The sequence below is a fragment of the Coturnix japonica genome, chromosome 2, assembly GCF_054131305.1.
Source record: "Coturnix japonica strain WE chromosome 2, WE-NBRP24, whole genome shotgun sequence".
Taxonomy (NCBI): Eukaryota; Metazoa; Chordata; class Aves; order Galliformes; family Phasianidae; genus Coturnix; species Coturnix japonica.
In genome coordinates, this window is record NC_140664.1 from 58887117 (window position 1) to 58898389 (window position 11273).

At 43.5% G+C, this 11273-nt stretch overlaps 1 pseudogene; it reads right to left on the bottom strand.

Annotated features, from left to right (window-relative positions):
• Positions 1–2144: 2144 nt before the first annotated feature.
• Positions 2145–3440, bottom strand: LOC146761840 (uncharacterized; annotated as a pseudogene).
• Between the last annotated feature and the right edge of the window lie 7833 nt (positions 3441–11273).

Below are 11273 nucleotides of genomic sequence, written 5' to 3' on the forward strand. Positions count from 1 at the left end.
GATTGTCTCAGTAGCGGGATGGTATGCTATGGCTCGCCACTTACTCGGGTTGCCTTTGCTTGATCCATCCGTATACCAGGCATCTTCAGGAATAAGATCCTTCCTGAATGGGACTCTTCTCTGGTGGAACAACCATCGGTTCTTTTGGTGCATCACTGTGATATGTCACTGGGCCTAGGATTTTCTGTAGTTCTTCTTTAAGTGGAGATGAAGACAGACTACTTCTCTGGTTCAGATAGGCTACCCATCGTGCTACTGTTTGTGCTTGGGCCACCCCTGTCTTAGGAAGGTGGGTCAAATTCCTTACCCACCCCTCGATTGGTAATGTAGTTTTTACTATGACTTTTGCTGTCTGCATTATTGGCTCTACTGCTTGCAATGCTGAATAGGCAGCCAATAACTGTTTCTCAATCATGCTATATCTTTGCTCTGCTCCATGCCAAACCTGAGACCAGAATCCAATGGGGGTTCGAACAGAACTCTGGCATTGTCACACGCCCCAGCCAAAACCATCCTGAGTAACATGAACATCTAATTCGGCTGGGAGGGTAGGATCAAACATACCCAGTGCCTGGGCTTGTTTAACTGCCAGTTTTGCCTGTTGGAAAGCATCCTGTTCTATCTTCCCCCAATCCCATGATTGACCCTTCTTAGTGAGTTTATACAATAGCCTCAATAGCTGCGCCAAATGAGGTATAAAGGAGTGCCAATACGCCAATACACCTGAGAATTCTTGCAGCTGCTTAGATGTCACAGGGACTGGAAATGCCTGAACCTTATCTACTACCGCACTGGGTAGTACTTTGGTTTTCCCCGACCAAACTACTCCCACAAATTTCACAGATAACCCTGGACCTTACACCTTCTGTGGGTTTATAGCCCATCCTCTTTTCTGCAGATAAGTTGTCAACAAATCTGCTGCTTGTCCTACCACCTCTAATGAGTCGGATGTTAACAGGAGGTCATCAATATAATGATATAAATTGACATTATCCAACTTTTCCCAATTAGCCAGGTCATACGCCACTAAAATATGACAATAGGTGGGAGAATGCACGTACCCTTGCGGTAGGACCTGGAAAGTCCATTGCCTGCCCTCCCATGTAAAAGCAAACTGGTCTTGTGATTCTCCATTGATTGGAATGCTGAAGAATGCATTTGCTAAATCCAGGACACAGGGTATGTTTTAATTTCTCTGCTTGGTGTGTCCATTAGGGAGGCAATATTGGGTACGGCCACATGAATGGGCGGCGTGACCTTATTCAGTTCTCTATAATCTACTGTCATCCTCCATGTTCCATCCGGTTTTTGCACTGGCCATATTGGGGAGTTGTATGGGCTATGTGCAGGTCTTATAATACCCACTCTCTCTAACTCCTGCACTGTTTTTGTTATTCTGTCCTGCCCATCCGGGAGTCTATATTGTTTTACATTAGTAATCCAGCGTGGCTTCAGCAGAGAAATAGGCTCATGTTTTGCATGGCCTCTCAATATTGTTTGTATTGCTCGGATACTAATACATCTCTGTCAGAGCCAGAACTCCCCCACCACTGTGTGGAGAGCCAAGCCCCACAAGATGTCAATCCCCAATATATACTCTGGAATTGGGGCAATGGATACCTTATACTCCTGTGGTGGGAGGCGCCCAACCCCCAGTTTTACCCAGGTTTGGGTGACTGGAATGGTCTGTCCCCCAAAACCTCCAATCATCACTCTATTGCCTTTAAATTTTGTTGGGTCTCCGTATATTATAGACGTTTCAGCCCCAGTATCCACTAGGGCCATAACCTTTTGTATATTTTTCCAGGACCAATATATTGTTAATTCTACATAGGGCCTCCGGTCCCGTCTGGAGGCCCTAGGGCGACTGACGTCCCTCGTCATGCCATGAATTGGGCTAGGTTCAAATCTTTTACCTCTGAAGTCTCAGGTATTGTAGCCCAAGACACCTGAGGCGGTTTCTTTTTTCTACTAGGAACAATGAAATCTTCTAAGTTCCAAGTTGCTGTTGGCCGTCGTTCTATGTTTCTTATCCTTGGTCTTTTAGGACAGTTTTGAAACTTTTGTTCATCCTTCAGCTGCTTCCACAACTGAAGGAGGACATGGCTAGGCTGGCCATCAATTTTTGTAAATTGAATGCCAGCTCAAAGAAGATCACCAAACATTTGTTTTCGGGACATTCTTATAGGTCCTGACTGAGGGGTTCGCAGGGCTAGTTTCCTAGTTCGAGTTATTGGAAAGACCTCTGCATCTTCTATTACCCTAATATTGCACTTAGCTCTTAAACGCCCTGTCTCCCCCAGATCCACTACTAACTGAGCAGACTGTTGAACTGCCGCTTCCAAAGCCACCAATTGATTTAATATGGAAACTAATGTTCCATACATATGTGAGGGAGCTTGTTGCAATATTAGGTCCCTCATCCCTGCAGAAAATTTTACCATATCAGGGCTATCGACTGTATCTTCATAAATGGCTTCTTGCATGCCCAATTCCTGTATATAATTTTGAAGGTCCTCCATGGAAGACCACATGCCTATGTTTACTAGTATGTCAGATTTATTTGACCATACCATTTGGCATGCAGCCATCAACCAATCTATGACTGAATGATTTTCATCAGGGAACTGGGACCCTGCATATAACCTTTGCCTAATGGCAGGATGGATGGTTATAGTTGCTAGTTCAGATATCTCGGGTCTGCTAACTAATACACTTTCTGCCCCTGAATCCCATAGACGCAACAGCCAGACTGGAACACTTTCTCGTGGCCTTTGTCTGATTCACTGAACCAAATCCATGAGTTCCAAAGGTGTGTAGGGGCGGGCTGTTATGTGTAGTTAAGACTCGGCAGGGGGCCACTGATCTGGTGGCACCCCCGTTGGCCGGTCCTGGATCTTCTTTGTCTTTTGAGTCACCACAGGACGGACTTCTAATAAGTCCACCTTATGTGGTTCTTCCAGATCAGCTTTGGTGACTTTATCTTGATCTGTTGTTTTAGGATCTCGTTCATCATTCATTGTGATATATCTAATTTGGGGATGTGGTGAAAAAAGCAATGGATTTTTCCCCGTTAATAAACTGAGCTCGCTTTCTAGCTTTTCAGCTCGAGCCTTTAATAATTGATTTTCATGCTCTATATCATTTGATTTCATTTCGGCCTGATTTAAAGCAGTTAGAAAGGGCCAGGCTACTATAGACACAGCCATTTGTCTTTCTCTAGTATTAAGTATGTCCTTATGCAATCCTTGAAAATATTTAGTTAAATGAAATGGGGACATGTTGTCCACCACCCATAAGGGACCCCATTGTTCAATAATAATCACGAGTTGGAAATATGGGGATCCCATGAATCTTGGGATTTGCCCAGGAAGGATCTTTCCTAAAGGAGTGGCCTTCTCCCCCTTGAACCAGCTAAACATATTCCATAAGAAAGACATCTCTTTTCCCATGTCCACAGGCTACACTGCCTGGCTCACCAAATGAAAAGGTGACTAATATAAAGATGTTGACCAAGAAAGTGATAAATAGTCAAAGGTTATTAGTAAAGAAAACTCACCAATGTCAGTGCCTGGACCAGATAGCTGAGGCAATCTCCACTGGGGAGCAATCTCCAAGAGATGTTGCCTCAGTGGTGGTCAGCCCTTAAATGAGGTCTCAGAGGGGGTGGAGTTGAAGTCCACCCCTTCTGGGAGCACAGCTAGATTACTCTCACCTGTGCTCCCACATCTGACAAAACACTTGCCTCAGCTAATTAATCAGTGGTTCAAGCTGTGATTTCCCATACACCATCAAAGAGTGTTTTTCCATGTGGTATTGAGGCCAGTGCTTAATCCATCAGCACAGCTTCTCTGAAGTTGCACAGCACATGTTGGCTCAGTTCACGCTGATGCCAACCTGAGGTAGACCTGTGGCAGACTCCCAAGGAGAGGTGCTACTGGGGCAGCAGACACCAAGGGACATGCCCTGCACAGGATGTTTTGTGAGGTGAACAGAGCTCCACTTTGTGAGTTGAGGTGGCTCACTGGGAGCCACCTGGAGGTATATACACTGAAACAGCAAATTCAAAATGGAGGATGTTGCTGCTCTTTATTTAAAAGAGGAACTGGAGTTAGAGATCAGGTGGTGCCTTAAATTGTTTGCTGGGAACTTAAATCTCTCTAGGAAGTACCATAAGTGTGGTGTCCTGCATCAGAACTTTCATTTCAGAAAGCCTTTTGCTTTAAAACCTTTTTTCTTTTTGAAGAGAAAAAATTATTTAATGCATGTGTTAACCTCAGAGGCTGTTGTCCTGTGAAACTGAACCAGCTCAGAAATAGCAGTGTTTCTCTTTGGTATCCAGTATTGCGTATCATTTTGTATCATAGCTACAAAAGTGTGTTGAATCCGAGGTGCAAATGTGATGTGAGTGTGATGTAGCTAAGCTGCAGGTTGAGTGAAGAGTTCTGATCTGTGGTTTCATTCCCCCACGATGGAGACAGCTGGAGACTGTCGTGTTTAAAGTGTTTAAGGTGACTGGTCAAGTGGGGGGGGCAAATGCCCAAACTGATTTTCTTTCTTTTCATGATATGACTTGTGTTTGTCATTGTTGTTATCTTTGTAATTGCTAAGTGTTTCTGTTATTAAAATACTGTACGTGGAATTCCATTTATAATACAAGTGCTACTGTTGCTAGGGTCATTGATTATAGCTCTTGTCCAGGGAATTTGGTCTTCCTGCGCCCCGAGCAAGTAGTCAGATTCCATTAACAATCAACGGAGACTTTACAAGCAGCTGTTATATAGATAGTCTATATAGGTATTTCTCTCGTTTTCTTAAAGGATTATTACACAGGACAGTGTGAAAAGCTGTATTAGAATCAAGACATTGCTGCTGCTGCTGCTCCCTTATTCTTGAAAACAATTATCCTGTCAAAGAAGGAAACAAGATTAGTTTGACATTATTTTTCTTAACTAATCTACTCTAGCTGTTTTTATTACCTTGTTATTATCTAAGTAGCTATAAATTGATTCTTTAATAATTTAGTCTTGTATATCTTTCAGGCTAACAGACATAGACTTGTTAACTTCCTGAACCATTCTTTCCCCTTTTGAAGGACTGTTTCTGTGTTTTGTTTTTCAAGTTCCCACTTTCCCAAGAGAATCAACCTAAAAATTCCTCAAGTTTATTGAAGTCTCTTCTACTGAAGCCCATTATCTTTTGCTTCTCTAATGCTGCCCATTTCTTAAAATAGTTAGCTACGATCAATAGCTTCACAACCATTTCCTCCCACACCATCCCTGGAATCTATCATTTTTACAAAAGTCAGGCTGGTGTATTAACATATTATTTGATTAGATTGTATTATATCATCTTGCATTCCGATATCATAGTTAGTAAAATTTAGCGTTTTTTTAGACCATTGCTGCTGTTCTGTCTTTGAGCTCATCTCCCATCTCCCTACCCTTTTCCTTTTTACCTTCCCATTTCCAGGGGCCTGAGGGCCCCTGGACCTACTGCCCTCATGTCACGGGCATAGATTGCTCTAGATAACTCCATGAAAACCAGTCACAAGCAGTTTCCCTCTGGAATTGGTCTTGGGACTAGTGCTCTTCTACATCTTTACCAATGACACAGACAATGGTAGACAGAGTACACCCACAGCAAGTTTGCAGATGACATAGAGCTAAGTGGTGGAGTCAATAAATTGGAGGGAAGGGAATCCATTCAGAGGGACCTGGACAGGCTGGAATAGTGGGTCGTTGTGAACCCAATGAGGTACAACAGGGCCAAGTGCAAGGTGTTGCAGATGGGCTGGGGCAGTCCCAGGTGTCTATAAAGATTTGGCAAAGAACCCCTTGCAAGCAGCTCTGTGGAGAAGGATCTGGGTGTCCTGGTGGATGAGAACCTGGACATAAGCCAACAGCGTGAGCTTGCAGGCCAGAAAGCCAAATACATCCTGGGGTGCATTAAAAGAGAAGCAGCCAGCACAGAGAGGGAGGTGATTGTCTCCCTCTACTCAGCTCTTATGAGGCCCCATCTGGCGTACTGTGTCCAGGCCTGGGGCTTCTAAGAAGAAGGACACAGAGCTCTTGTAATGAATGGATCCAGAAGAGGGCCACTAAGATGATCAGAGCACCTCTCCTACGAAGAAAGGTTGAGGAAACTGGGCTTGTTTAGCTTAGAGAAGAGAAGGTTCCAGGGAGACGGCATTGTGGCCTCCCAGTATTTGAAGGGATATATCCATCTAAACAGGAGGGGCAATGTCTGTTTACAAGGGAAAGGACAAGGGGGAATAGTTTGAAACTGAGACAGGGAGGTTTTGTTAGATATTAGGAGGAAGTTTTTCACTCAGACAGTGGTGTTGCACTGGCACAGGTTGCCCAAGGATGTTATCAATGCCCCATCCCTGGATGCATTCAAGGCAAGGCTGGATGTGGCTGTGGGCAGCCTGGTCTAGTGGTTGGTGACCCTGCCTGTGGCAGTGGGGCTTAAATTAGATTATAATTATGGTCCTTTTCAACCCAGGCCATTCTATGATTCTAGGTTTCTGTGATTCATTACAGCATTTTTTTTCAAAATGTTTAACAAAGTCTTTAAAAAAATTCTCACAGAAAGGCTTCTCCAAACCTTCCTCCTCTGATAGTTCAACACCCTGATCTTTATAGAATTAATTTCATTATGGGCAACAGATAACCATGCTCTTCTGTTGCAAATACCATCACTAGTTATTCAGTCTTCTCCCTAATATAGATAGAGATCAATGTTTATACTGCCTGGTACTTATAGATAACAACTACATACATTTCAGTTCTTTTTATTCTTTGTTCTGTTTGTTTGCCTAGACTTTCCTCATTAAACAGGCTCTCCATTCTCATCTGCTGCATCTGCTCAAATTTTAACAGAACTTTTTGAGTAGGACTAACCATCTGTAATGCAGACTGAGCAATTATAATCTGGTATTGTGTTTAATACACTCATTATTGGCTACTACTTCATTAATCCTTCACTGTGTCAATAACCCTTCCATCACCAAAACTAATTGATTTGTTTTCCTTAACTTCCCTATAAGCATTGTTAATACAAACATACATTAGGATCAGTCTTTTCTGTAGCCTCATGCATTCTCTGATTACAGATTCTTGCCTTCCCTCCCATTAGATCTTTGCTTACAGTACAGTAATTGTACTAATCTGCTCTTGGGCTACATGGAAGATTACCTGTTATGCTACTGCAACTGTACAGAATACTGACAGCTACTGTACATCCTTTAGCTATATAACTAATCTTTTTTTTACTAATCAAAGAACAGTAGTGAGTTTTGCCTGTGTGAGCTAAGTATTACATATTCACACATTATTTTCTTCCATTTCCATACATCTCCAGCTTCCCAGTTAATCCTTTCTTCAACATTTGTTCTAAGTCTTCGCATCCTGATGAGGTCATATAAGTGATTGGTAATGGAATGCCTCATTATATCTCTTTTTGTTAAACAGGTCCTATATATGCCATTTATCAACTGCACAGTACTGCCAAATTTTATATGTGTACAAATAAATATAACTGAGAGAACTGTAGTTTCATTTGCCAGTTTTTATTATCCCATTCAAACTGGGTATTGAGTTTTGTTTCAGCCCAACCCAGAACACAGTAATTTGTTCTCCTTCACTTGTTCCCATTGCACTGCTTTCATTTCCACATTCTCTAATCTGTTACAGAATTTTAATTTAATTTTAATTCTGCTTTTTACTAGACCTGGATTGACCTTAATCTCCTTAATCCTTTCAACCTTAATCCTTACCCGACTAAAAGAAAAAGAAAAACAAAGCAAAACAACAACAAAAAAAGTACTCTTCCTTTGCTTTTTGTTTTTGTCCTTATCTAGCGAAAGGGATTTTACTGTTGTTACAGCACATGTTGATTTCCTTTGCACTATTCCAGTCACCTTTATTTTTGTAACTCTGAATTTTTCCTCATACTTTCTGACAAAACAGAGATGCACATCAGATGCACAGGATACAAGAAGAATATTAATGATAAGATCTTCCAGGTATATTTGGCAGTATGCATTTTTTTAGCCTAGATCAGATGTATTTCAGTTTGTAACAAAACAAACAAACAAACAAACAAACAAACAAAAAGTTTAAAAAAAAAAGTTGCCTCTTCTGATGTTTCTCTCTCTTCCCAGCCCTGAGATGCAGAAACTCCAGGAATGGAGAGGCTAATGGCACAGCCCGTGTGCATCCTGAAGGGTCACATGAAGCCTAAAGCCCTGAGTGGGAAGAGGCTATGATAACATGGGGTTCATGACCCAAGTCATCACTGTTCATCTGTGAAAGTATACCAGCTCCCCATGCTGCTCCCCTCAGGGCTACAAGAAGAGGTACTGTACATAAATCAATACATTGGCATCCATATGGACTCCCTTTCTTTATGAAAACTGTGTTAGGAAGTTTTCCACATGAATGTGATTCCCCTTTTCCCTTTCAATTAGGAAAAATGTTAATGATTTTCATGACCTCCATCTACTCCCATATGTTTTAGTCCAGTTCTTCAAGTTCTCATCTCAAGACAATAAGGCACCAGATGAGGCAGTTCCTGCTTCCATGATTAGAATCATAGAATCATAGAATTACCCAGGTTGGAAAAGACCACGAAGACCATAAAGTCCAACCACAGCCTAACCACAGTACCCGAACTCTAACAATCCTCTGCTAAATCAAATCTCTGAGCACCACATCCAAACGGCTCTTAAACACATTCAGGGATGGTGACTCAACCACATCCCTGGGAAGCCCATTCCAGTGTCTATCTACCCTTACTGTAAAGAAGACTAAACAGCCCCAGCTCCCTCAGCCTCTTCTCATAGAGTTGATTTTCCAAGCCCTTCACAAGCCTCATTGCCCTTCTCTGGACCTGCTCCAGTACCTCCACGTCTTTTTTGTACTGAGGTGCCCAAAACTGAACACAGTACTCAAGGTGAGGCCTCACCAATGCCGAGAACAGGGGCAGAATGACTTCCCTGGTCCTGCTCACCACATCATTATTGACACAAGCTAGGATCACAGAATCACAGAACTGTAGGGGTTGGAAGGGACCTCTAGAGATCATCGAGTCCAACCCTCCTGCCGAAGCAGGTTGCCTACACCAGGTCGCACAGGTAGGCGTCCAAGTGGGACTTGAATATCTCCAGAGAACAAGACTCCACAACCCCCATGGGCAGCCTGTTCTGGTGCTCCGTCACCCTCACTGTAAAGAAGTTCTTGCACACATTTGTGCGGAACTTCCTATGTTCCAGCTTATGTCCATTATCCCTTGTCCTGTCTCCATGTACCACTGAAAAGAGTCTGGCCTCGCCACTATGGCCCCCACACCTCAGATATTTATAAACCTGGATTAGATCCCCTCTCAGTCATCTTTTCTCAAGGCTAAACAGACCCAGTTCACTTAGCCTTTCTTCATAGGGGAGATGCTCCAGTCTCTTCACCATCTTTGTGGCCCTCCACTGGACTCTTTCCAAGAGATCCCTGTCTTTTTTGTAGCGGGGGGCCCAGAACTGGACACAGTTCTCCAGATGAGGCCTTACCAGGGCAGAGTAAAGGGGGAGGATCACCTCCCTCGACCTGCTGGACATGCTCTTTTTAATGCACCCTAGGATGCCATTGGCCTTCTTGGCCACCTGGGCACACTGCTGGCTCATATTCAGCTGACTGTCCATCAGCACACCAAGGTCCCTTTCCATCAGGCAGCTTTCCAGCCACACCTCCCCAAGCTTGTAGGGTTGCCTGGGGTTGTTGTGACCAAAATGCAGGTCACTTGGTCCTACTGAAACTCATGCCGTTAACCTTGGCCCATCGATCAAGTCTATCCAGGTCCCTCTGTAGTGCCCTTCTTCCCTCAGGCAGATCAACACTCCCTTCCAACTTGGTGCCATCTGCAAACTTACTGAGGGTGCACTCAATCCCCTCATCAAGATTATCAATGAAGATGTCAAACAGAAGTGGTCCTAGCACTGAGTCCTGGGGGACGGTGCTTGTGACCAGCCACCAACTGGATTCCACTCCACTGACCACAACTCTTTGGCCCGACCATCCAGTCAGTGCTTTACCCAGCGGAGGGTATGCCAGTGGCCAGCCAGCTTCTCCACAAGAATGTTATGGGGGACAGTGTCAAAGGCCTTACTGAAGTCCAGGTAGACCACATCGATAGCCTTACCTTCATCCACCAAGTGGGTCACCTTGTCATAGAATAAAATCAGGTTTGTCAGACATGTCATAAACCCATGCTGACTAGGCCTGGTCCCCTGGCTGACCTTTAGTAGGTCCATGATGGTTCCTGAGATTATCTGTTCCATAACCATCCCAGACACTGAGGTGAGACTGATGGGCCTGTAGCTATCAGGACAATCTTTCCAACCCTTTTTGAAGATGGGCTGGGGCATGGAGCACACAGCAAGAGATGGAAAATGCACTGCCTGCTGCTCTTCACAGAAGAACAGTAAAACACACAAAAAAGGGAAAAATCCTGCTGAGTGTTGAATGCTCCTGTAACACCTTAGTAAACTGTTTTCTGATCCAGGCTTCTGAAAATCATACACTCATCAAAAAAACCTTTCCACAGCTTGCATGAACAAGAGTAAAACATATGGCAGAAAATGAGACTTTATGCACTTCTACAAACATCATAGTCCCAAGAGCTGAAGCACTTAGTTGTTGATCAGCTGAGGCATGTGCACATAGCTTTGGCTCTTTTAGTACCTACACTGCTTTTATGATACAGGTCTCTAGTTAAATACTTGACCTCCCAGCCCTTTCACTGCTGTGGTAAGCCAGGCATCTTCAGATAAAGTGATCATCAAGGCACATGAATAACTGCCAAACACACGACTTTTTCGGTGGGTGTATTTAAAATCTAGACAAAGAAATGTCAGCACTCACTTCCTGCAGCCAGAAGGTGGGTAAGTTTGCTTGTCCTCCCTCCTAGACCCATTTTCCTGACTCTGAACTCCAGTGATAGTTCACAGCAACTATTGGTGGGTGATACTGCCTGTGTTCAGGACTTTTGTGACATTTCACTATTATTACTATCCAGGTCATTCTATCTTGAACAGTACTGAACTACAATTTTACTTCCAGTGTCAGCAGAGATAAACTAACTGCCACCATTTCCTTTAGTAGGAACAGCATGGCATCCACTAGTCCTGTTATTTTTCTTTCCCTGTCTTGTCTACCACATATTCCATTGTATCCCCTTGCTTCTCTTTTCCCTTCTTGTACTACTCTCTGTCTTCCTCA